Genomic DNA, 23,641 nt, shown 5'->3' on the forward strand with positions numbered 1-23,641 from the left:
TGATTTATAGGATGTGAATAATCAACTTGATTTGGCTAACATATGTAAATGGTTCCTGATGATGGCTTTAGTAACAAGGACTCTGCTATGAAAGCACTTTATAAAAGCAGATTTCCTTGGAATAGAGTGCCTTGAAAACAATATTTTTTCTTATCCTTGATGCAGAGATGTGAGTTGAGCTCACTGTATTTTTATATATCTCTGGGAAAAACAATTAGTTCTTTTCAGTAAATGAAAAGGCATCTACAAAGGAAGTTCTTAAGAAAATAGTTCATCAACTGAAGCCTAAGGGACTTGAAGAGAAAATAACTCCTGCAGAGGATTTAGAAACATTTTTTTTTCTGCCTCCAATTAGAAAAACAATATATTTAACCCCTGGTCTTTACTGTTGGGTAAGATCATTGGTTTGCTTCTCAATTCTACTCCCCAAAGATTTTCTGGGACAACGAGTGCTAAAATTATGAAGATGAATGAAAACCCTGAAGTTTGTCAGACAGATCTATAAGCATGGGTAATTCATCTTGTGGTTTCTTCTACTGAGACTTTATTGCAGGGATTTAAAAATATCAGTGAGAATTCTGGCATGTGGAGTCATCAACCAGAAATAACTTTGCATCAAATCCCCAAATGGTCTTTCTGATTGGCAGGCATGCACAGGCTGAGAAGTAGCATTTCCTCTTTCTCAGACTTGTTCTGCCCTTTACATGAAGGAAGCAGCAGTTCTAACTGAAACTCTTGAAAGTTAATGGGGATTCAATTTCATATTGGTGGCAATCAATGCACCATAGGTAACAGGTAAGTTACAAAGGATTTCCCGTAGTTTCCTAGTGGCCTAGTAGTTAAGGATTGCTTGTTGCCACTGCTGTGGTGCAGATTTGATTCCTGGTCTGGGAACTTCCGTGTGCCACAGGCATGGCCAAAAAGAAAATAAATAAATAAAGGACTTCCTGTTTGTCTATGGTAGCTAAACTTAATCAACTATAATAGGAAAAAAATAAAAATATTACCAAAAATAAATAAATAGATGAATAAAACTTTAAAAAAATTAAAAAATAAAATTTTAGCTCCAAATGAAACTTGAGGAACTATCCCAGTCATTGCTAATTCCCTCATTTTGCAAACAAAACAAAACAAAAATCCCATAAAACCTAGGATTTAAGAAATTTAGTTTGTTGACAGAGGCCCCAAGCTGAATGAAACCTTTAGAATTCTTAACTCATGCAATTTATATTTTTATGGTATCAATATTTTTATCATGCTCAAGATGACTACCTTACTAGTTTAAAATACCACAATACTTTGCTTGATTGATGCTAAAAATAAAACAAAAACAGACAAACAAAAAAACCTGACAATCTCTGGAGCATAAGAAATACATCAAAAAACATAAGAAAGCTATTGTCTGAATTTTCAGAAGTGGGTAGAAGATGTACTGTGGAAATATCCGATGGTCAGTTCTTGCTAATTGTTTTAAAGACAGGAAGAATAAGATGGCAGTGACCATTTGTGAATAACATGGGAAAAATCATCATATCACACTAAATCTGTTTTCTCATTACCCAGATAAAGGTTGTTGAAGAAGGTATACCTTAGTGCTTGCAACATGTTTGCTTGTTTGTTTTCATTATTTCCTGTGGTAGTATTATACAATGTTAGCCAGAGCACGTATATGTTTAAATAAGTCCAAGGTGAGTTCACTTACTTGTCAGCCTCTTGTCAGCCTAGACAAAACTTCCAGTGGTCTCACTCAGGATTCTTCCCTTGGATCTATTCGGTTCAATACTCTCAGCCAACTAACTGAAAAAAAAAAAAAAAAAAAAAAAGCTATAGGCTTACCAAATGAAGCCTTGTTAATGTTCAAAGAAAGCGCTTAGTACTGTCGGTGGCAAAATTGGAGTTAAAATTATCTAGAAAATTTAGGATGTTTTAAGCTAATGAAATAAAACCTGACACTTATACGTGCATGAAGTTCCATATATAGAATTAAAAATCTATTTGCATCAGAGAGAATGAGAAAGTCCATAGATGTCTCAGAGTTTTATTTTTAAATATGAGCCTGTGAGCTCATGTAGCTAATATATTCTAACACTGAATTTGCATGAATTCATAGATAAAGTTTACTAAGTAATAAGGAGTCAGAAGGTTAACCCTACCTTGGAAGTTTTGCAGTTCAGATACCACATTTTTAGAGGGCTGTTGGTCAATTAAAAAGTGTTGGGCAAAGGAATTCCCTCTGTGGCATAGAAGGTTAAGGATCTGACATTGTCTCTGGAGTGGTGCAGATTTGATTCCTTGCCCAGCGTAGCATCTAAGGATCTAGTATTGCTGCAGCTATGCGGCTCAGATTTGATCCCCAGAATGAGAACTTCCATATGCCATGAGCATGGAGAAAAAAAAAAAACAAAAACAAAAACATGGAGCAGAGAGGGAAAGAAGCAGGCAGGGAGGCAGATACAGGGAACCAAACAGTGTCAAAGTCCAGAGTCACATGAACAAACTATAGTTGAAGGAAACCCAGTCATTCAACTAAACTTCCTTCACACATTAAGTACCAATTACTGTAGAAAATCATGGAAAAACAGAGCCTCACTTCTTCCCTTGAAAAACTCTCACCTGAATAAGGAAGAGATAAGTATTTCTAACGTTGCACATTGGAATGGAATAATCTACCGAGCACTATGATAGAAACAGTACAGAAAGAGGAATAATTCTTCCTTGGGAGAGTAGCAGAGAATGTTAGGATGGTTTAAAATCGGGACTATTTAGCTTGAAAAGAAGGCTAAGGGAAAGAACTATTAGAATCCACCTAAAAGTGCTTTATCCATCCTACAAATAGGTTACCATCATTTCACTTCTCTATCTCTGCTCGTTCCATTACCCCTCCTATAATGTCACCTCCTCTAAATTCTATCAACCCTTCAAGACTTTGTTGCTAATAAATTTCTTCCATTTTGCCAACCCACAAGTTGGCTGACCCCAAGAGCAGGTGTTTCCATCACACACCCTTGGTGCACCGTCTATAACATCATCAAATGTTTCTATAATAACTAGTTCACCTGACCTTGCATTATATGCCCTTCAGAGCAGGAATGAAGCATCTTAACCACACTTTGTGCCAATGCTGAGCATACCCAGATTTAATAAATAGTTGGTAAAAAGTCAATTAGCCTGATTTCTTTAATAAAGAACAATTTTAGACCTTTAACAAGAAAGATGACTTCCAAAGTCCTTTCCTTTCTGTATCATTTCTCCATCTAAGAAAGCTGAATTCCTCCATCTGACATGAACTGCTGACCCTGTGGAGGTGGGGTGAAAAGGCATTGCATATCTCTGATGGGTCCAAGCCTGGTGATGCTGTCAGATTAGACAAAGTCCCCTCTTCCCAGAGGTGGTCCTGGGTCTAGAGTGATCTCTGCCTCTTGTCCCAGGTGTAGTGACTTAGTCCATAAAATGTTGAGCCACAGGGAAAACTAATGTCTTTGTGTCCGATGTCTTGATACTTGCCAAAGTATCTTCCTTTTATCTTTCTGTTATTTTTCATCATTATAAAGCTGTTAAAAGGCCTCAGGCATGGGCAGTGGTTCTTTGGGCTCAGCCATGCACATCCCAGTGGCTTCTTTGCTTCTGAACACCAATCTTTTCTGTCAAACATGCCTTCATCCTGTTACGAAATTGGGCTCATGAATTTGGCCCTGCCTAGGGAACAATCAGCATGCTGGTGATTGCTTTGAAAGCAGTATTATACTAATACAGGATCTCATTAGACCCCCTTTCCTGGGAGTTGGGGGTTTCTTCACAATCCAAATGGAGATTGCAGTGTTCATTATGTGTTCAGAAGTGCTGCTTCTCTGTGCCATCAAATGGCCTGAGGAAAGAATCTTTTGACCTTTGTAATTGCTACAGTATTATGTACAGTTCTTTCTCCGGTTGAACAGAGCAATAAATATTGCAGAGCTATAATTTTTTTTTCTTCCAAAATGCAATTAAAATAGAGGGAAACAAATTCTTCTGAAGGCATTTCAGTGGAGCCACACCATCCAGCCTTTGGGAGGGGCATTCATGGGAGGATTATGCTGCAGGTGGCAAGACTCTGGGTCCATCTGGGGTAATTTCCAGCAACTGGCTTGGGGCCTCCTGTTGCAGAATTAGTTTATCCAGGGCTTCAGCTCCTGGTTTCAGACTCATTAAACTGTCTTGTCAGGGTAGGTATGTGATCAGTTTCTGGACTGCAAACTAAGCCTAAAAATTGCTGAACTCAGCTTAAAAAGTTAATTACCAAATCTAGTGCATGTGGCGCAGGAAAAAAAGGACAGAAACTAAAAATTAATGTGCAGACAAGCAGTTTTTTTTTTAAATTAACTTCAAAAATATAAATATTCTACTGCTACTACTTGGGGCTGAGCAGACTCAATTCACCTCCGAGATCCTGTTTCTTTACTAGTTGCCAACCTGTTCCCTTTTTCTTTTCTGTTACAGGTACGTGTGGGGATGTGCTCTGACACTTGTCAAGGTATCTTGACAGATCACGCACAATGAGCAAAGCATGAGTGACTTTTCCAGACACATTAAAAAGTCCACATTCAAAGTAAATACAATGTACGTTTTTAGTAGAAATATATATTGGGTTCCAGTTCATGAGTTTTCCTGAAAGGCCACCACTTCCATGGAGGAAAGCCCTTAATGCATTTCTAAACAAACAAACAGACAAAAAAAAAAAAAAACCTTTTTTCAAACTAGGAATATAAAAATAATTGCTGTAGTGTTCACAGTGGGACCAGTCATGTGCCAGTGCCTGGAACTTTGGAAGCTATCCCAGGAGACAGTGGGACCATCAGCACAGCTATCCTGCTATGGGGACATTTAGGAGGGTGGCTGATCCCTCCCCCTCCCACTCTGCTCTCTTTCACCATGCCACGAGATTCGTGAAACAGAGCGAGGAAAAGGATCCTGACCTTCTTTTTGTTTCCATCCTCTTCATCCTCGGGTGTTGAACACAAGTATGTTTTTTGTTTGTTTGTTTGTTTGTTTTTCCAGCAGATAGGCTTAAAGAATCCTAGCTTTCCTGTGTCAGATTTAAGTATACCGAAGAAAGCAGGAGTTAAGCCAAAAGTACTGTCAAGTATCAATTCTTTAAGAGCAGACGCCCATCTTTTTTGTTCTTGTTCCCTATGGTGCCTTAATCAAAAATTAAGACTCACTTATTCCTTGTTGGAATAACTGGGAAAAGCAAAAGGAAAGGAAGAGTGACCTATTCATTTACAAGTTCACAATAGGTTTAAAGAGACACAATGTTCAAAGACCAGCATGCAAATGTAACGCTTTCACAGAAGTGCACACAAAGGGTTTCAGGATCACTGTGGATGGAGTGCCTGCAGGTCGCAGTAGTTTCAATAAGTACTGAAGAACAAGTCTGAGGGTTTCATGTTCTGTACCTGTTTTTCACATAGATAATTTTCCAGAAAGCAACCCTATTCCTTATTTCTCCAGCCAAAACAAGTGTCCTTTCCAGAGTGTTTACTGGGAGGTAGGAACCATGATCGGTGCTCCAACTCATTGTGTGTAGTCTTTTAAACAGTTCTGTCCGGTAAATATACTCTACACAAATATAGCTGTATCGATAGTAGAGGCTCAAGAAAAGTAGGTCACTTCTCAAATGCATAGGTGTTGTAAGGAACAAATTAAGTCTTCAAATCTAATTATGTCTTAAACACCACGCTTGTTATCCAGCCACAGCACCGTGCTCTAGAATTGGGGAACAGGAGAAATAAAATCCTGTCTTCACTGCTAGGAAGAAAAGGTATATATATTTAATCCCTGCCCCCTCTTCTAATTCCCACAGCAAGTGCAATGTTCATTTCATAGGTGTTTTTATTTTCAAAACCTCACAATGATTTTTATTTGCTTTATTAGAAATTAGGAAAAAAGGAAAGACTAGAAAATCCATACAGATAGTCAACACTACCTCCTTCCAGTCCTCTAATTTATCCCAGAAAAAAACTTTGCAGTTGGCTAATGGTTACAACATCAACAAAATAACTTCTTTTTCTTTCCTCATTAAATTAAAGGAAAAAAAAAATCAGCTCCTGCACTGCATCCTTGTTGACTGGTGGCTCATTACAGAGGCTAATAAGAGAAAATACATTCTCATATACTGATCATTGGAGCTCTGAGAATTTGAGGACAGCCACCTGCTGAGTAAGTATCCATTTTTGCTTCTGACTTTGTATGTATTAGTCTGGTCAATTTCCCCAAGCTGGCCTGATTAGAAAAGTTTTATTAAAACAAATGGAGATGAGATTTCAAGTTAGTAGAGAAAAACAGAAGCTGTGCCTGAACCACTCACACAATCTTCATCCTTAGCCAGATGCGCTGACCACTTAGACGAGGTCTATGTAGTACATTCATCAAAACCTAAGGCTTTTCCTTCTTGCAAAGAGCTAGACTCATTTCCAAGCCTCCCTTGCAACCAGCTGCCACGTTCCATTTTCCATTCAACTGAGCAAAATGAGGTATGCTACTTTTAGATGCCAGTAATAAAACACCCTCAAAACTTTCTCTCTCTCTCTCTGGTCTCTCTTCCTTTCCTTTGCTCTTTCTCTACCTTTCTCTCTCAACTGCCTCCAAAATTTATGACTCAGATGACTTATAAACTGCATATCAAATATAATAGAACTTATTTAACTAGATTCCTGAATGACTACATGGACATCACTGCTTCACATTGTCAAAGAGTTAACTGAATACAGCTGTCTGGAAATTTTGCTTGTGAATTATCTAACACCGCATCAATAAGAACTTCAAGATACAATTTAATGTATAAACAAAGCAACACAAAAAGAAACTAAGTAAGATAAATAGGGGAAGAGAAAGAAGGTCACTTTAGAGTTATATTTGTGAAATTCTCCATGAAAGATTTATCTTGGAGATCTGAATACAAATCTCTTAGTTCAAGTAGGATAAATCAAGAAGAAAAATTCAGAATTTGATAAGAAGTGTCATTGTAGATTTTAAGCCCCTTGTCAAAAATAAGCCCCTCAAGAACCAGAATATGTTCAGTTTTACAAAGCATTTTGAGGGATGACCATGAATAAGTCATTCTGCAAAATTAAAATATGAATAACACCTATAGTGTAACAGGAGAGCTTCCCCAGGCAAGGGAAGGACAAGCTTAAGTAAGACAATTTCAGCATTGTGCAGCAAGTACAATAGAGGTATACTTAGGATACAATGGAAATTTGGGAAGATCACAGAAAGATGACTAGAGGAGATGACAACACAGCTGAATTTTGAAAGACAGGAAGGTTTTGGATAAGCATAAGCTGGAAGCAGACAAGCGTAGGAAGACAGCAGACTCGGCATATTTCTCTACAGTCTCATTCTGCTCTAAACCCCTTACATGTCAGAAAAGTTGTATGCATAAAATTTTTTATAATTGCTATTTAAAATAAATCTATTAAAAGGATGAAAATATGAAAAGTGCCTCAATCAGATCGAGGATGAAGAATTCTTAGAAGATGAAAAAGCAGATAATAAATATCACATCTACAGGGAAACGAAACAGAAAATTACAAAACATGCAGAAAGATAAGATTTGTTGAAGTAGAGGTGGTGAGTGAAGCTACAAATAAGGGAAGAGAAAATAAAAAGTCATATAATCAATTCGACTATGACAAATTCAGAATACCATCCATTCCAGGGTAGGTTTCATGGGTACACTACAGCATCAATGGCCCTTCTTGAATTCTTTGTTAATACCTGTTGTTGTCAAGGTTAGATAAAATTTCTTCTAACTCCAAACACTATATCCTGACTTGAAATCTCTCAAGCAGGAGAAACGGACAGTAGAGGAAGAAAGTTTCTTCTTGTGTATCCCCCCATCCCCTGCCTTTTTTTTTTTTTTTTACACATTGGAAGGAGAAAAAAATTTCCCTGAGACCAGAGCACACAAAAAACCCCCTTTGTTTCTTATGTTTTTTTGCAGTCAGATTTGGGCTACATGTTCTCCTCTTGACTAATCACAGAAAAGACAGCAAAGACCACCATGATTAGATAAACTAATCATCATTCAGACTCAGACTGGGCACACAGCAACTCCTCCCCAAATGAAGGCCTTGGTAATAAGGTACAATTCAGGGTACAATCTAATGGGTAGATAATTAAATGTGCCAGGCATAGGGAACTCAGATTAGAGTCATGTGGCATAAGGAGCTGGAAATAACCTGGCAATAAATGTCAGGACAATTGTTATTAGAACGTATTGAAATAACTAGATCTGTGTATCCTTTCCATCTTTCCAGCTTACGTTTCACAGTGTTCCTTGCTTATCTCACAAGCAGATAAAGCAGTGGATATGAGAAAACGGGCTGGTGGGGAACAGAGCCCTAGCTGCTGGCTCCCTAATACAAGTCCTGGATCTCTAAAACCCAGATCACAAATTATCAGCAAATTCCACACATTGGTACATCCTTCCCCTTTACACATAATGAAAATAAACTCCTATAGACAGAGTTTCCATTCTCAAGGAAGCAATCCAAGACTCTCACAAAATATGGTTAAAAATACATGCACCCCAATGTTCACTGCAGCACTATTTACAATAGCCAAGGCATGGAAGCAACCTAAATGTCCATCAACAGAAGAATGGATAAAGAAGATGTAGTGCATATATACAACAGAATATTACTCAGCCATAATTACAGTGAAATAATGTCATTTTCAGCAACATGGATGGACCTACAGATTATTATACTAAGTGAAGTAGCTCAGAGAAAGACAAATATCATACGACATCACATATATGTGGAATAAAAAAATGATACAAATGAACTTATTTACAAAACAAAAATAGACTCATATTTCAAAAACAAACTTATGGTTACTAAAGGGGACAAGTGGGGATGTGGATGGGAGTCTGGGATTGGCATATGCACACTGTGGCATATGGAATGGATGGTTACTTGGGACCTGCTCTACAGTACAGGGAACTCTACAACATTCTGTGATAACCATTTAGGTAAGTGGATATACAGGTATATGTACACTGAATAATTTTGCAATATAGCAGAAATTAATACAACATTGTAAATCAACTATAATTCAATATATTTTTATTGAATTTTTATAATTTTTATATAATTTTATATAATTTATATATATATTTTATATAATTCAATATATTTTTTAAAAAATTAAAAACAAACAAATAAATACATAATACATAAATAAATAAATATGCTTTGTTAAACCCCTTTGGGGAGTTCAGGGTTATTGGTGACAAGCCACTCCTTTTTCTTCCTGCTTGGCCCTGCAATAAACCTTTTTTTGCCCCAAAAATAAAATTTAAAAAGTATTATAAAACCATCACAGAGAGGCACCAAACTAAACCCAATGAACTGAAAAACAGATTGAAAAGTGTAAGTAGAGGATAGGCACAAATTAAGCAAATTTGGTATCTCCAGAGAACTTCAAACAATTATCACATTCATAAAATGAGAACAGGCTGCTAAAATAAAAAAGAACCAATTAGAGATCTTGAAAAATAAAAGTAAAGTCACAACTGTTAGGGGAAAGACAAATTTAAAATAAGAAGCTAAATTCTCTGTGGTGAAAATAAAGGCATAGACTTCCCCTCTCCCTTTTCTTAGAGCATTTACTTTGGAAAACTTGTAATTCCAAGTTCTTTTTCAATCTCTGAAATGTTTGAGAATCTTTTAAAAAGTTAAATAAGCCTCTTCCCCACTTCCTAAGATAACCCAGGAATATCTTTATCACGGACCCGAGAGCCAAGTCTTTGAAAGGTAATCTTTCAAAGAGAGAGCATGGCCCTGTCTCCCAGGTCCTGTGCGAGGACAGGGGCCTGACTTAGGTTCCCGCCAAGTTGGAAAGCTACCCTCTGTCATAAAAATGACAAGTTTCCTTTTTGCTTTGGATAAAGCCAATTAGTGAACACAGATGGTCACCCCAACTTCCGAGTGAGTTTAGGATGACTTATGGGTGACAAACGGTGCTGTATGTTCTCTTACTTGAGAACCAGTTATTACTTATCTTGAGAACAGGTGTGTAATGGGTTGTGTGCACTAGGTAATATGAAAGCGTGAGGCTTATTTCTGTATTTGCAAACTCTTAGAAGGTTACCTGTGATACACATCACATTCTGGCTTAATGCTTATGTAATGATAAAAACAACTGTCTTTCTCTTCCACTCCTGCGGAGATGTTTTCATGGGTGGTAGGAAGGTTTGTTTTTAATCATATTTCCTCAACATAAGTTAAGGGAAAAATTACAGAGTTAGAAGAATAAGCCAAAAAGTCCCTCCAGAAGGCAATGTATTATAAACCAGCCATATGACAGAATGTTAAGTGGCAAAGAAGGTAGGTTCACAGCTCTATTATATAGTTAATAGGATTTCTAGAAGAGAATGAACATACTTGAGGTGAGATAAAATACAAAAAAAAAAAAAAAAGACAACTAACTTTCCTACATTGTAGGGCAGATGTTAGAAAATATGATAATAGAGTTAAGACACTAGTAACACAATAAATCTTGGTGATATATAATTTAAAAAACAAACCTTGAAATAAAATACTGAATGTTCTTAACATAGGAAGTGACCTAGGAAAAAAAAAGCCAGGTAAATATAAGAATTTTAAGCCTTTTATCTTAAGGAGGACAAGACATAACTGAAAATTCACCCTAGATATTAATTAAAAAATACAATTGAAAATGTATCTTTAAATTTTTATGATAACCACTAGACAGATAATAAGCACGTCACAACTGTTATGCTGCCAGTGAGATAAAATTTAAAAATTAAAGCCTCGTTCATCCAAAAAAATATATAGAAAAGAGGAGAGAAATAAACAACAAAACAAAATGGAGGAAACCCCTGGTGTGGTGCAGTGTGTTAAAGATACAGAATTGCTGCAACTGTCACACAGGTTTGATCCCTGGCCCCAGAACTTCCACGTGCCACAGGTGTGGCAAAAAAAAAAAAAAAGAAAAGGAAAGGAAAAAGAAAAAAGAAAAAAAAATGGAATAAACTTAAAAAAAAAGGGGATGGTATACTTAAACTGCATTCACTATAAATTTAAATAGATTAAATTCCCTATTAAACAGAGACCTTACAATTAATTAACACAATAATATATTCTAATTACAAGAATGATACCTAAAATGACTTAGCAGTGAGCTCATGGGTCTCTAGAAAGTCCCAGGATCTGCAATAACAGAGATTCAGTTCTCTGATCCCCCAAAGCATCTATCTAAAGAGGAGGAAAGATTCCAGATCATTTTTTTCTAGACTACCTTCACCCCTGAAGGTCAGCTAGGGTCTACTGGGGTCAACAACTTCAGCTGAAAGGCCCTCAGAGCATTATCTTTTGTTTGATCCCAGCAACGCCATGTGGATTTATTTTAAGGTTTATCTATTCTTCAGAAATTCTGATCTCTAGCTTAAGAATGTGAGTTAAGCAGGGATTTTATAGAAATTTTTTTGGCTTTACGAAATAAAACATAAGAGACCCCCTGCCTCTTACAGTCTTCTGTAAATCTCCATCTCTAATTGTTTCTCTGCTTCAAAGCAAATGCCCATACACTTCATACTCTATTAGTAAAGTCTTCAACAGACATGTATCTAATTACCCTCCACCATCCAGGAGCAGTTCAGAATGAAACGATTAGCAGTATTTGCTGTCAGGTTGTCTCCAAGAGATGACAATTTCTATCAAATCACTGTGTGTCAAAAATCTGAGGGTGTGCCAAGGTAGAAATGCAATTCCACAGTTCTCAAAGATGGATAGAATTCCCTGCTCTACATGTGACTTTAACATGCTAGCTGCTTCGAGAGAGGGATCTGGCCCTTTCAGACGGCCAGATTCCTTCTTACATTACTCATCAGCTGATAGAGCAATACAACATCTCCCCAAAACCATTTGCTATGATTGTTCGGAGGCTTCTTTACTTGCTCTCCACCTGCTCTATCTCCTATCTAGTCTCTGCCCACTCAGAGTTCATGGCTCCACTCCTCAATCTTGATACATCCCGGTCTCCTGGGCTTTCCATCTACTTAGCATTTAAGAAACAACTTTCTCTTTCAAACTCCAGCTTGAATCTGAACCAAGCCTGTTCCTTCTACCCCGCCTTAACTCCAACATTCTCAAAAATCAAACCCTGGTTCCAGGAGTTTGGGTAGGGTTTTGGCCGCATCCCCAAAGGCCCCTGTGATGAAATGCAGGATCATTCTTAACATGCAAAAACAAGGCAAGGCAGGGAGTTCCCACTGGACCATGGTGGATTAAGAATCTGACTGTAGTGGCTCAGGCTGCTGCAGAGACACTAGGTTTAGTCCCCATCCTGGTACAGTTGGTTAAGGATCCTGTGTTGCTGCAGCTGTGGTTTAGGTCACAGCTGAGGCTAAGATTCAGTACCTAGCCTGGGAACTTCCATATGCTGTGGGTGTGGCCATAAAAATTAAAAAAAAAATGCAGAACAACTTGACACAAGATAAACTGGGGAGTTATTCTCTTTCTGTTGTTCAGTGACACTTCCAAAGTATCTGTCAGTACATCACTACCGCGACCCCCTCTCAGGTAACGCATGAGAATTACAGCCACCTTTTCTGGTTAGAATGCTATTCTCTGTCCTCTGGTGTGTCAACTCTAGTCATATGAAGAAAATAAATCACTCCATCTGACTTAATCTCTCCTCCAATTCTGATTTTATGTTTTCTATATCATTTTGTCACCCCCTATCTTGCTTTTCAGTACATACCACCAAAACAGAAAGGATCTAAAAACAGAATGATCCATCAAGACAAGACAAAGAGAAAGGAATGATGCCCTTTGCACTTGAACCCTTTGGCCTTTTGGAAAATAGAGGAGGGAATATGAAACACAAAATATCTGCCAACACTTGCTCCACCAATCTCTTCTTCACTAATTTTCAAAATTCACAAGTGTTCTGATTTACTCCATCTGTTATAAGCACAAATATCCTAAAGGTAGTAAATTTCAGGTAAGAAAAGCAACACAAATGACTCTTAGTCTATTGTGACTAAGCAGCTGGCCTCAATCTATCAGAGAGAACTTTGGGACTTCCAGATTACATTCTGGAGTGTAACATCAGCAATTAGCATATTAGGTTGGCAATTTGCCCTTAGAATCAGTGTTTGAAATTCAGCAAACTGCAGGTGTCTTAATATATCCGGGCTGTAATAAAAGAATACCATAAAATTGGTGGCCAATAAACAACAAATTTATTTCTCACAGTTCTTGGAGGCTGAAGACTGAAGACAATCAAGATCAAAATTCCAGCAGATTGAATGTCTGAGAGAGCTCACTTTCAGGTTTACAGGTGGCCTTCATTTCACTCACAAAGAGGAAGGCAAAGGAGCTCTCTAAGATCTCTTTTATAAGGGTGCTAATCCTGTTCATGAGGCCACCACCCTCATGACCTAATCACCTCCCAAAGTCTGTACCTCTAAGTATCATCACAGTGGAGATTAGGTTTCAATGTACACATTTTTGGTGGAGGATACAAACATTCATTCTTAATCAGCAGAGGAGCCATCCCTGAAATCGGTGTTAATTCTTTTTTATTTGATTGGGCTGCTCCTTTGCTGTAAGTTTTAAACACTTCCATACCCTCTAAACCAGACACATATATTATGGGTGCTTAATAGATGACTGTTTTTGCAGTGACTGAGTTGAATTTCTTGGCTACTAATGGTTAGCATATTTCTCCATTCTGAATTTTTTTTTCAGCACCTTTTCCTCCATCTACCTTAGCACTACACAAAGGAATTTTCCCATAGCCTATCAATGAGTCTCCAGAAAATTATACCAATGATTCATCACTGAAGTTAGCAGTTATGTGTTAACATTTACTGCTTGCCCCACACCTAACTTCCCAGATAGCTCAACTCGGTCAGTACAGAGAGAGGCTTGAGAAAATATGAATGCCTCCTCTTTCAGAGGTTATGGCATTCCTGACACATGTTATGAGAATTCTTTCCTTTAGGCCTAAAATTACAGACAATGTTGATGCCTCAGAACAAGCTGAAAAAATATCATAGGGTATATTTTTTTCTTCATATTGCACTTGATTTTTCTAAAGTGTACTGGGTACCCTAAATTTGTGGCTCATGTGTTCTCAGCATGCTGAATTCACTGCTGTGGAAAATGGACATGAAATGACATAAGGCAAAACACAGTTTGAAATGCCCAGCTTTTGCCATGTGCCTTTGAGCCACAGTACCAACTGAATCATTTATAGAACATCTTATTGTCTGCTTCCTAAATCCAGCAATATATAAGTAATAGGGTACTGTCTTTTGCCCTTTGTGTTGTGAGGTTATCTAATTTCCATTTCCAGATGCACGTCATTAACTGCTCTCTTTGTCTTTAAAATAAATCTGTTGCCCAGAGTTAAATATACAGTACTTTGAACATGACAATGAAGCTATTTTTAATTTGTCCTTTCGTTTTAATTACGCTGTTGCTATTATTTTGTAGGTACAATCTGCAACATTCTTGCTGCCACCTACAGGCAACCCTGAGTGCTACCTGTGATTTGGAGTGTAGGTGTAGAATTATCTGCTTATCTTGAGTCAGAGATTTGCTGCATTTCTAACCCATTATTTATCGGCATAGATAGGAATGTGTTGAAAGTGTTTTTAAACAATACCCACATCTTTATTTATTTCATGAAAATAAAAAATATCTGTAAGATCTTCATAAAATTAGTAAATAGGACAATTTCTGCAAGCATAAAGAATTCACTTGGGACAATACAGGAGAGATGCTACACAAATGTGTTCTTAATCGTTTCCATAAGAATAAAATCAGCATGTTTATGAAAAACCTAAATACATAATTGATCAAAGCAATTTTCACAGTTAAAATTTATTAGCTATGGAAATAGCTGATGCGAAAAGGAAGGTTAAGAGAAAAAAAAAACGAGTCTTTTAAAAAGTAATTCTCTCTCGTCTTGACAACTATTACCAACTGCACTGAGCTAATTCTGAAATAACACCACAGAAAAGAAAAGCAGATACGGTGAGGGAACAGCTCTTAAGGGGCAATTTAACGCAACAAAAAAAGAGGAAAGAATAAAAATTTACGGCAATAGGATCCTAGAACCGTCTGATGAATCTTAGATCTTTGTGAGGCAAGGAAGGCCCAGCACTTGTGGGATCAAAAGAATGTTCTCTCTTTGCAAAGATGGCCTCAAAGGAGAGATGTGTGTTACTTATGCAAGGTGCTGGTGGTCTTTAACTCCTTATGGACCACCCATTGATTTCCTTAAACCTTTTATTTCTTGTTGCAGTATATATACCTCTTAGAATCAAAGTCACTATTCATAATATGATAAGGAGCTTTGTGCCATGTTGTCAGTCTTTAAGAATGGTATTCCCAAAGATTTGTCCTGATATATGCCCAAGAGTGGGATTGCTGGGTTGTATGGTAGTTCTATGTATAGTTTTCTAAGGTACCTCCATACTGTTTTCCATAGTGGTTTTACCAATTTACATTCCCACCAACAGTGCAGGAGGGTTCCCTTTTCTCCACACCCTCTCCAGCATTTATTTGTGAACTTATTACTGATGGCTATTCTGAGAAAACCATGGACATGGAGAACAGACATGTGGTTGCCAAGTGGGAGGAGGAGGAAGTGGGATAGATTGGAAATTTGGGGTTAATAGGTGCAAATTATTGCCTTTGGAACAGATAAGCAATAAGATCCTGCTGTACAGCACTGGGAACTATATCTTGTTACTTATGACAGAGCACGATAATGTGAGAAAAAAGAATGTATACATATATGTGTAACTGGGTCACCTTGCTGTACAGTAGAAAATTGACAGAACACTGTAAACTAGCTATAATGGAAAAAACAAAATTATAAATGAAAAAAAAAAGAATGGTATTCCCCATCCCTAAAACTCTAGAATTTTGAAACTCTTTCACATATTACATAGCAAAATGTGAGAGTGGAGGAAGGAACATGTGCATCTGTGGATAATCTATTTAACTGCCCTATGTAATTTTTGATTTATTTAATAAAGAAACTAGCATTCATTAAGTGCCACTGTGTTCTAGGAGAAGTGCTTGAAACTAAGGATTAGAGTAAATAGACATAGTCTTTACTTTCAGGAGAATGCTTTCTCATAGGCGTGAGAAAATTAAGGAGTGCAATACAGTATGACAAGGGGTAGGTTTTTGGCAAAATGGCATTGCAAAAGAGGAAGTTTCCCACTGCTGGGAAAAGCCCTTGAGGGCAAAAAAGGGTAAATATACCAGGAAGAAGAGAGAACATTGTTTTGGTCATTCCCTTCAGTTCTTCCTTTCTTCTTTTTTTGTTTCTTGCCAAGAAGAGAATTTTTAAAATAAAATAAAAATCTTAGCAATACAGTCTTGACGATGAACTGGGTGCTGCGGCTCCGTACTTTGCCACATAGAAGACCATCATTAATTACTCATTATCAATGTTCTTGCCAGCCCTGTCACTTAACACGCAAGTAAACCACAAACGTGCAACACGGAAAACCTTCTGCAATCACACTTTCCTGCACAGAAACAACACTAAAAGAGACTCAGTCAGCACCACAGAACTGTTAAATGAACATTACCTGAATGGGCATCACCATTGTGTGAATGCTCATGTATTTTCCAAAACACTAGAACAATTTTTTTTCTCCAATTTGTATTTTTTCCCCTCAGACAATATATTTAAAATATTTTTGAATGTTAAATAATAAACTACTATTTGTAACAATTCATTTTTGGAAAACTAAACTACTTTCACATAATAAAGTAGAAAACAAAAATATTTTATTTCAACAATCATGTTCTCAGAAATTTCTGTACACATAAAACTATATGAGATACTCTCTAATAACTATAATCTTTGTATATATTTCTTACCCATAAGGAGTGTTTAAGGTTATAGGGAGAAAAGGAAAAAAAAGGATTATAGATCCATACATAAAAGCAGATAGGTTTGGCAATGGGAAATTTTGAAATTGATAAATCTCATAATGCATGTCTTTAAATTCCCTTATTTGTCCTATTTCACAATTTTTTCAAATTATTTTCTCTCTCTTTACTATGCATGATAATCTTCAGATTGTCAAATAAGAATGCTGGTCAAAACTCCCAAACTTTCTCACTGTGAGTAAGGAAATGAAATAATATGGGGAAGATTTAATATGCTACACTTTCTAGCAGTATATGAGTTTCGACTGAATCAACCAGAGAAAATGTTGTTTACACCAATGGAATAACTGCTCCTGGTGGAACTTCAGACACTGTAAGCAACCACTTGCCAAGAAGGAGATCTTTTGAAATCTTAAAATCACTGAGGAGTTGTCTTGCTGGCTACTCTATGTATGTGTAATGCTTATCTGAAGGCATAGGATAAAATGGTAGAATTTAAAATGTAGAAGCAAGGACAATTCAGGGAATAAACATATTAGTGAATCATCACATAGTTTGTAAAAGCTTCCCAAAAAAGAGATATTTAAATAGTTCTTTAAGAAAGGATATAATTTGGACAATCAAAGAGAGAGGAGGAGTTGGGAAGAGAAAGGGTACCCACGTAGAGAAACAACACAAAGAATAAGCACAGCAGGTATGGAGGGTAATTTGATTTTCAAGAACAACTTAAGCTGAAATATATTAAGTTCAACAGTAGCTTTTGCTAAATTTAGATGTCTTTCAGACTACATAATATAGATTAACTACTTTTCTGAGAAAAACACAAAACAAACAGAAAATTCTTTTTTTTTTTTTTTTAATCACCACACATGGAGCATATGGAAGTCCCTGGGCTAGGGACTGAATCCAAGCTGCAGATGTGACCTACTGTGCAGTTGTGGCAACACCAGATCTTTTAACCCACTGCTCTGGGCTGAGGCTTGAATCCCCACCTCTGCAGTGACCCAAGTCACTGCAGTTGGATTCTTAACCTACTACACCATAGTATGAATTCCTATAAAACAAAATTTAACTAAACGTTTTTCCATTTTAAAAATCTACCTAAATGGGCAAAATGGACATAAGTGTTTTTGATATTTGATCATTTTCATTACTGTCTACAAATACAGTATCTGATGTACTATAATAAATTTTAAAAACCAGAATTGCCTTTGAATTATTAAAGTCTAATTCCCAAGCAAGATTTTAATTAAGAATGGGAATTGGGGAGTATTTGAAATTAATTCTGTTGAGTTATTCCACAGACAAGAGAAACAGATATGCAATATTTTGACTTTTCCCTAAAATCCCCCAGGCCCATTGATTTTTGACTTAGATCAGTCTATCCTGGATTCTGAGAATTCCTAACCAAGCATATTTCATTAAAATTAAATTTATATTTGAAATATTATAAAATATTAAGTATGTAAAAGTTTTGTTCTTTTTCTAACATATCTAGTAAAAAGTTTAGTTTATTTTCTTCTTTCAGCTTTATTTATGTAAGTATTTAAGGCTATGAATTTTCCTCTGAGCTCTGACTTAACTCTGTCCCACTACTTACTATATTGTTGTTTTCTGGAAATTCTTAAATCTAGGGGATTTTGTTTTCAATTTTAATCCAAGAACATTTGAGAAAGATTTTGTTTAACCATATGTATTTTTTATATATTGCTATCATGTCTAGTTTTATTGCATTAAAATCAGAAAAATGTGTTAATTTCTATATCAGTTCTCATATTTTGATATATAGAGGCTTTATTTATAGTCTAGAAAAATAGTTTTAAATGCCACATGGGTATGTGCTGAATTTAAAGCAAAGAGTTCCATATATACTTTTCTTGGTAAGTTGTTGTTAAGGAGTATCATTTTCTTAAATGTCTTTTTGTCCATTAACCTTATCTAGGTCTGAGAGCAGTGAACATAAGTCTCTGATTATTTTAAAGTCTTTTGGTGTATTCCACAATTTCTGATCCATTAAAGTTACTGCTATGCTATTATATTACATGGGCACTCATAATTTTTTTATCTGTACTGTGAATTATACCCATGCATCATTTTAAACTGGTTTTCCTTGGATCATATAATATGGTTTGACTCGGATTCTATTCTGTCTGAAGTTAAGACCAAGACTCCTGCTTTCTTTGTGTCTGCATTAACCCAATATAGCTTTGCCCTACTTAATCATGTTTTTTCCTTTTCTTTGGTTCTTTTGAAACACCTTGTTTTAGGTGTGTCTCATATAACTTAGAGTTTAGTTTTGCTTTGTAATTTTACATACAGATGCTTTTCCTTTAAATAAGTGAATTAATCTTATATATAATTAAGCATCTACCAATGAAATAGAGCTAATGCTATACATACTAATCATGAGAGACTCCAGTGTCTTAAAGATTTATATATGTAAAGAAACACATAATACCTATATTGATATCGACTCATAAAAACTGATCAGTTTGTTAAGTCCTTGATGAGAATTATCAAATTCTCTTGTTGCTGCTAGCATGGCTGCTGTTTTTGCTGCATCTGCTTTTCTCCCCCATAAAAAAGCACTTGCAAAAACCAGGGCAGAACTAATGTTTTTCGTTTTGACCATAGCTACTTCATTGCTCAATTTAAGACATGAAGACCAAAACAAGGAAACAAGGTGTGATCACAACAAAACAAACTAAAAAATATTTTCATACTTCATTGTCACAGCCAATTTAGAATACTATTCTTTAACCCTTTTTTTCTCTGTCAAAGAATGGTTGATCATCATGATCTTCCCTTTGACCCTCTCACATCTTCTTTGTCTGTTCATCTGACATTTAGGTTGTTTTCTTGTCTTGACTAGTGTAAAAGGTGCTGCTATGAACAATGGGGTACATGTATGTTTTTGAATTAGAGTTTCTCTGGATATACGCCCAGGAGTAGGATTGCAGGATAACTGTATTTTCAGTTTTTTGAGGAATCTCCATACCATTCTCCATAGTGGCTACACCAATTTGCATTTCTATCAACATTGAGGAAGGCTCCTTTTTCTCCACACCCTTTCCAGTATTTTTATTTGTAGATGGCCATTCTGAACAGGTTGGAATGTACCTCACTGTAGTTTTGATTTGCATTTCTCTAATGACTGGTGATGTTGAGCATCTTTTTCTGTGCCTGTTGGCCATCTGTATGTTTTCCTTGGGGAAATGTCTATTTAGGTTTTCTGACCACTTCAGTAGAACTAAGTTTTAATGCCTATTGAGTAAATCAAAGTTATTTCCATTATAAAGGAGGTATAGAAAACAGTATTAATGTTTCTACTAATACAAATAATTATAATAATGGTATGTGGATAATTAGTGAAAAAAACTTACATATAATTATATTTACTAATATGATAGACATGTTTCCATTTACTTTCATATTAATTTGCTATTTTCATATTTGCATTTATTATAAAATATGTTTTCCTTGTATTTTATATAGTTCTAATATTTGTAAGGGTTAGAATTTTATAGTGATTACCTACCTTTAGCTTATATCTTTATGCAGTTTTCTGTTCTTTTTAGAAAGAATCATCTTTTAATCAAAATACTAGGAGAAACATCTCAATTAAAATATTAAGATATTAAAATATTAAGAAAATTTTACTCTGGTTCAAATGTATTTGCAGTTTTTAAATCTGAAGAAAAGCTTGGTTGCATTTAAATATCTTGGCTAACTTTCTCTGGAATATACTGCAGGTGTTGCTTCATTGTTTCTTGATATTGAACGTTATCATCAAGACATCTGCTGAAAATCTTATTTCCCTTAAAACAATAGCAACTATAGATTTTTGTCCAAACTACATTTTGAGAGTGAAAGAGGCCACTATTTGTATTGATTGATCTTTATGAAACAACAGGCATAAACTAGAATTCCAGGGTAGTTGCACCATACGGTCTTCCTACCTTTACATCACATAATCTCTTGGTCTGGATGCCTAAATTAGCCTTTTAAAAATCGTGTTATCTATAATATTCTTTATCTTACTTATCTTACACCGTTATCATTCCTATAAAGATATTTTTCTCTTACTCATTTTCACCTAAATTATGTTTCTGTTGACAATTCTTAATTGTCTCTTGGTTACTTTTCAACCTACGGATTAGTTTTATTTCAGGAAAATTTTCTTGAATTATGCTTTCAAATATCTGTAATATGTGTTCTTTTTTCTAGTTTTCTTCATTTTTCTTTAACTGTATTCTATATCTGCCACTTCCCCCTCTAATTTTTCTATTTCTCTTTTGGTTCCCAATGAGTCATGCTTCCTGATATCCACACGCATTCATAGTTCCTTTCATGCCAACTCTTGACTTAGCTTGTGACTTGCTTTGGCCAACAGGACATGAGCAAATGTGATAAAGGTAGAGATCTGATAAACACTTAACACTTGCGCTGCAGAAACTTGCCCTTTGAAATACTAGATGGGATGAAGCCTAGTTTAAACTTCTTGAGAATAAAGGGCCATATGTACAGAGACAGTCATCTCAGCTTAACATAGCTCTCTGCCAATTCAACAGCTAAATTCAGCCATGGGAGTGAAACAAGAATAGCTGTGTTATTGGACACATACAACCCACAGCATCATGAGCAACATTAAACCATTGTTTTAAGCCACAAAATTGCAGGGTTGTTGTCAGGCATTATTAGATAACTGATAGACAAATTGTTGCCTAGAAGTGCAGTGTGGATGTAACAAAACCCAAAACATGTGGCATTGGCTTTGGAACTGGGCAGCAGATGGAAGCTTGAGAAGTATGAGAAGTCTCTTGGCAAGGGCTGAAGGAATGGCAAAGAAATTGTTGGCAGAGGCCTGAAATGAGTTGAAGCAATCATTAGTGGCAAGAAAAATGGCAGCCCATAGTTTATAATAGCAAAATATTTGGCAAAACTGTCAAGTGCTGGTACACAGAAGATAGAATTGTACCTGATGATCTGATGGATCTGCTCAAGGAGATTTCCTGGCAGAAATGTTTAAAGTGCCAATTGGCTTCTTTTAGGCACATATGGTAAGGCATAGGAAGAGAGAGATATGCTAAGGAGAGAACTATTTAGTGTGAAAAAGGAATTTAGACATGAAGAAGAGGCAGAACTTTCTGGGTTGGAAAATAAAATGAATTCACCTTTCCAGACTTCCCAGTTGACAAAATAGTTTCAGTATAATAAATGGTCTCAGGGTAAAGAATTGTTCAAGAATATTGATGTAAAACCCATTTTTAGACCATCAGAACAATTTAAAGTGATTCTTAGGACACTCTCAGCTAAATAGAAGAACTCCTAGGACTTTTAAAACATTATCCCATAGCATCCTGAAACACCAAATTAGAGTGAGTTCTAATTTAACTCCCTCTAACGATAAAGAGTTATGGTTGTGAATGTGAGGCATGAAGTGAATTCTAGCCATATTCCCAGCAAATCATTAGAATTTTTAAGGTAGTTGTATCAGTTAGGACTCAAAAGAAGAGAGACAGTTTAAAATGAAGAAGTGTCTGGATCTTTACCTTTCTACACATTGAAAACACACTGAGAAAGCTGCTCATGTATTTCTTAAGGGAAAAAATTTAATCTCTAAGAGATTTGAGCCAAGAGCACATAGGACAGAGTCAAAAACTGGGTAAACAATGAATTAGGAACACACTTCAAGGGAGCAGAAGAAAACCTTAATCAAGAAAAATTCCTTGCCCTGGGGTAAGGATTCCTGACAACATATGCCCAGCTGGATTTCAGAACTGCTATGGACTAGTGATTGCTTTGAGCAATTTTAAATGACAATGTCTATTGTAGTTATACTGTTCCTGTCTCACCATCCTATGTTGGGTCTGTGGGAGAAGGTAGGTACATAACTTACCTTTTTGCCTTTCATCTCTGGATCAACAGGAGCTACTTCATGAAGCTACAACTGAGGATTATTTTTTTATCCAGACCTAATGCAAAAAAGCATAGACTTTGAATCCAACTGGACTTCAACATGAATCATCACGGTCAGAGAGCACATTGTGTTATATTGTTACATCAATGGCCTTCAGCAAATCGCATTTCCATCTATGCCCCTGTCAAAGCTTCTCTTACCTCGACCTAAGCATGGTCATGTGATTTATTATTTTGTGTTTGGATTTGCCAGTGGGACATTAGAAAACATAAGCAGGACATTAATAATTACTTGCATATTTGGATTTTCCCTTTTTGGATGCTGCCACTTCAGGAAAACTAGTTTAGGGAGTTCCCGTCACAGCTCAGTGAAATGAATCTGACTAGTATCCATGAGGATGCAGGTTTAATCCATGGCCTTGTTCAGTGGGTCAAGAGAGCTGCATTGCCATGAGCTGTGGTGTAAGTTATAGACAGGGCTTGGATCCTCCACTGCTGTGGCCGTGGTGTAGGCCAGCAGCTGCAGCTCTGATTCAGCCCCTAGCCCAGAAACCTCAATGTGCAGCAGGTGTGGCCCTTAAAAAAAGAAAAAGAAAAAGAAACCTAGTTTACAGCCAGCTAATCTATGACAAAGGAGACAAGAATATACAATAGAGAAAAGACAGCCTGTTCAGTAAGTGGTGCTGGGAAAACTGGACAGCCACATGGAAAAGAATGAAATTAGAACACTCCCTAACACCATACACAGAAATAAACTCAAAATGGATGAAAGACCTAGATGTAAGACC

At 36.4% G+C, this 23,641-nt stretch overlaps 1 long non-coding RNA gene across 1 annotated transcript in view; it reads right to left on the minus strand.

The window, feature by feature from the left end:
• The window catches only part of LOC102159977, a 765,938-nt gene that overhangs the window by 202,947 nt on the left and 539,350 nt on the right, over positions 1-23,641 (minus strand). The window contains exon 5 of the long non-coding RNA XR_002342830.1: positions 1,703-1,797. This is a non-coding gene — a long non-coding RNA (uncharacterized LOC102159977). The remainder of the gene's footprint in view (positions 1-1,702; positions 1,798-23,641) is intronic.

This window comes from Sus scrofa, chromosome 3 (assembly GCF_000003025.6).
Source record: "Sus scrofa isolate TJ Tabasco breed Duroc chromosome 3, Sscrofa11.1, whole genome shotgun sequence".
Lineage (NCBI taxonomy): Eukaryota > Metazoa > Chordata > Mammalia > Artiodactyla > Suidae > Sus > Sus scrofa.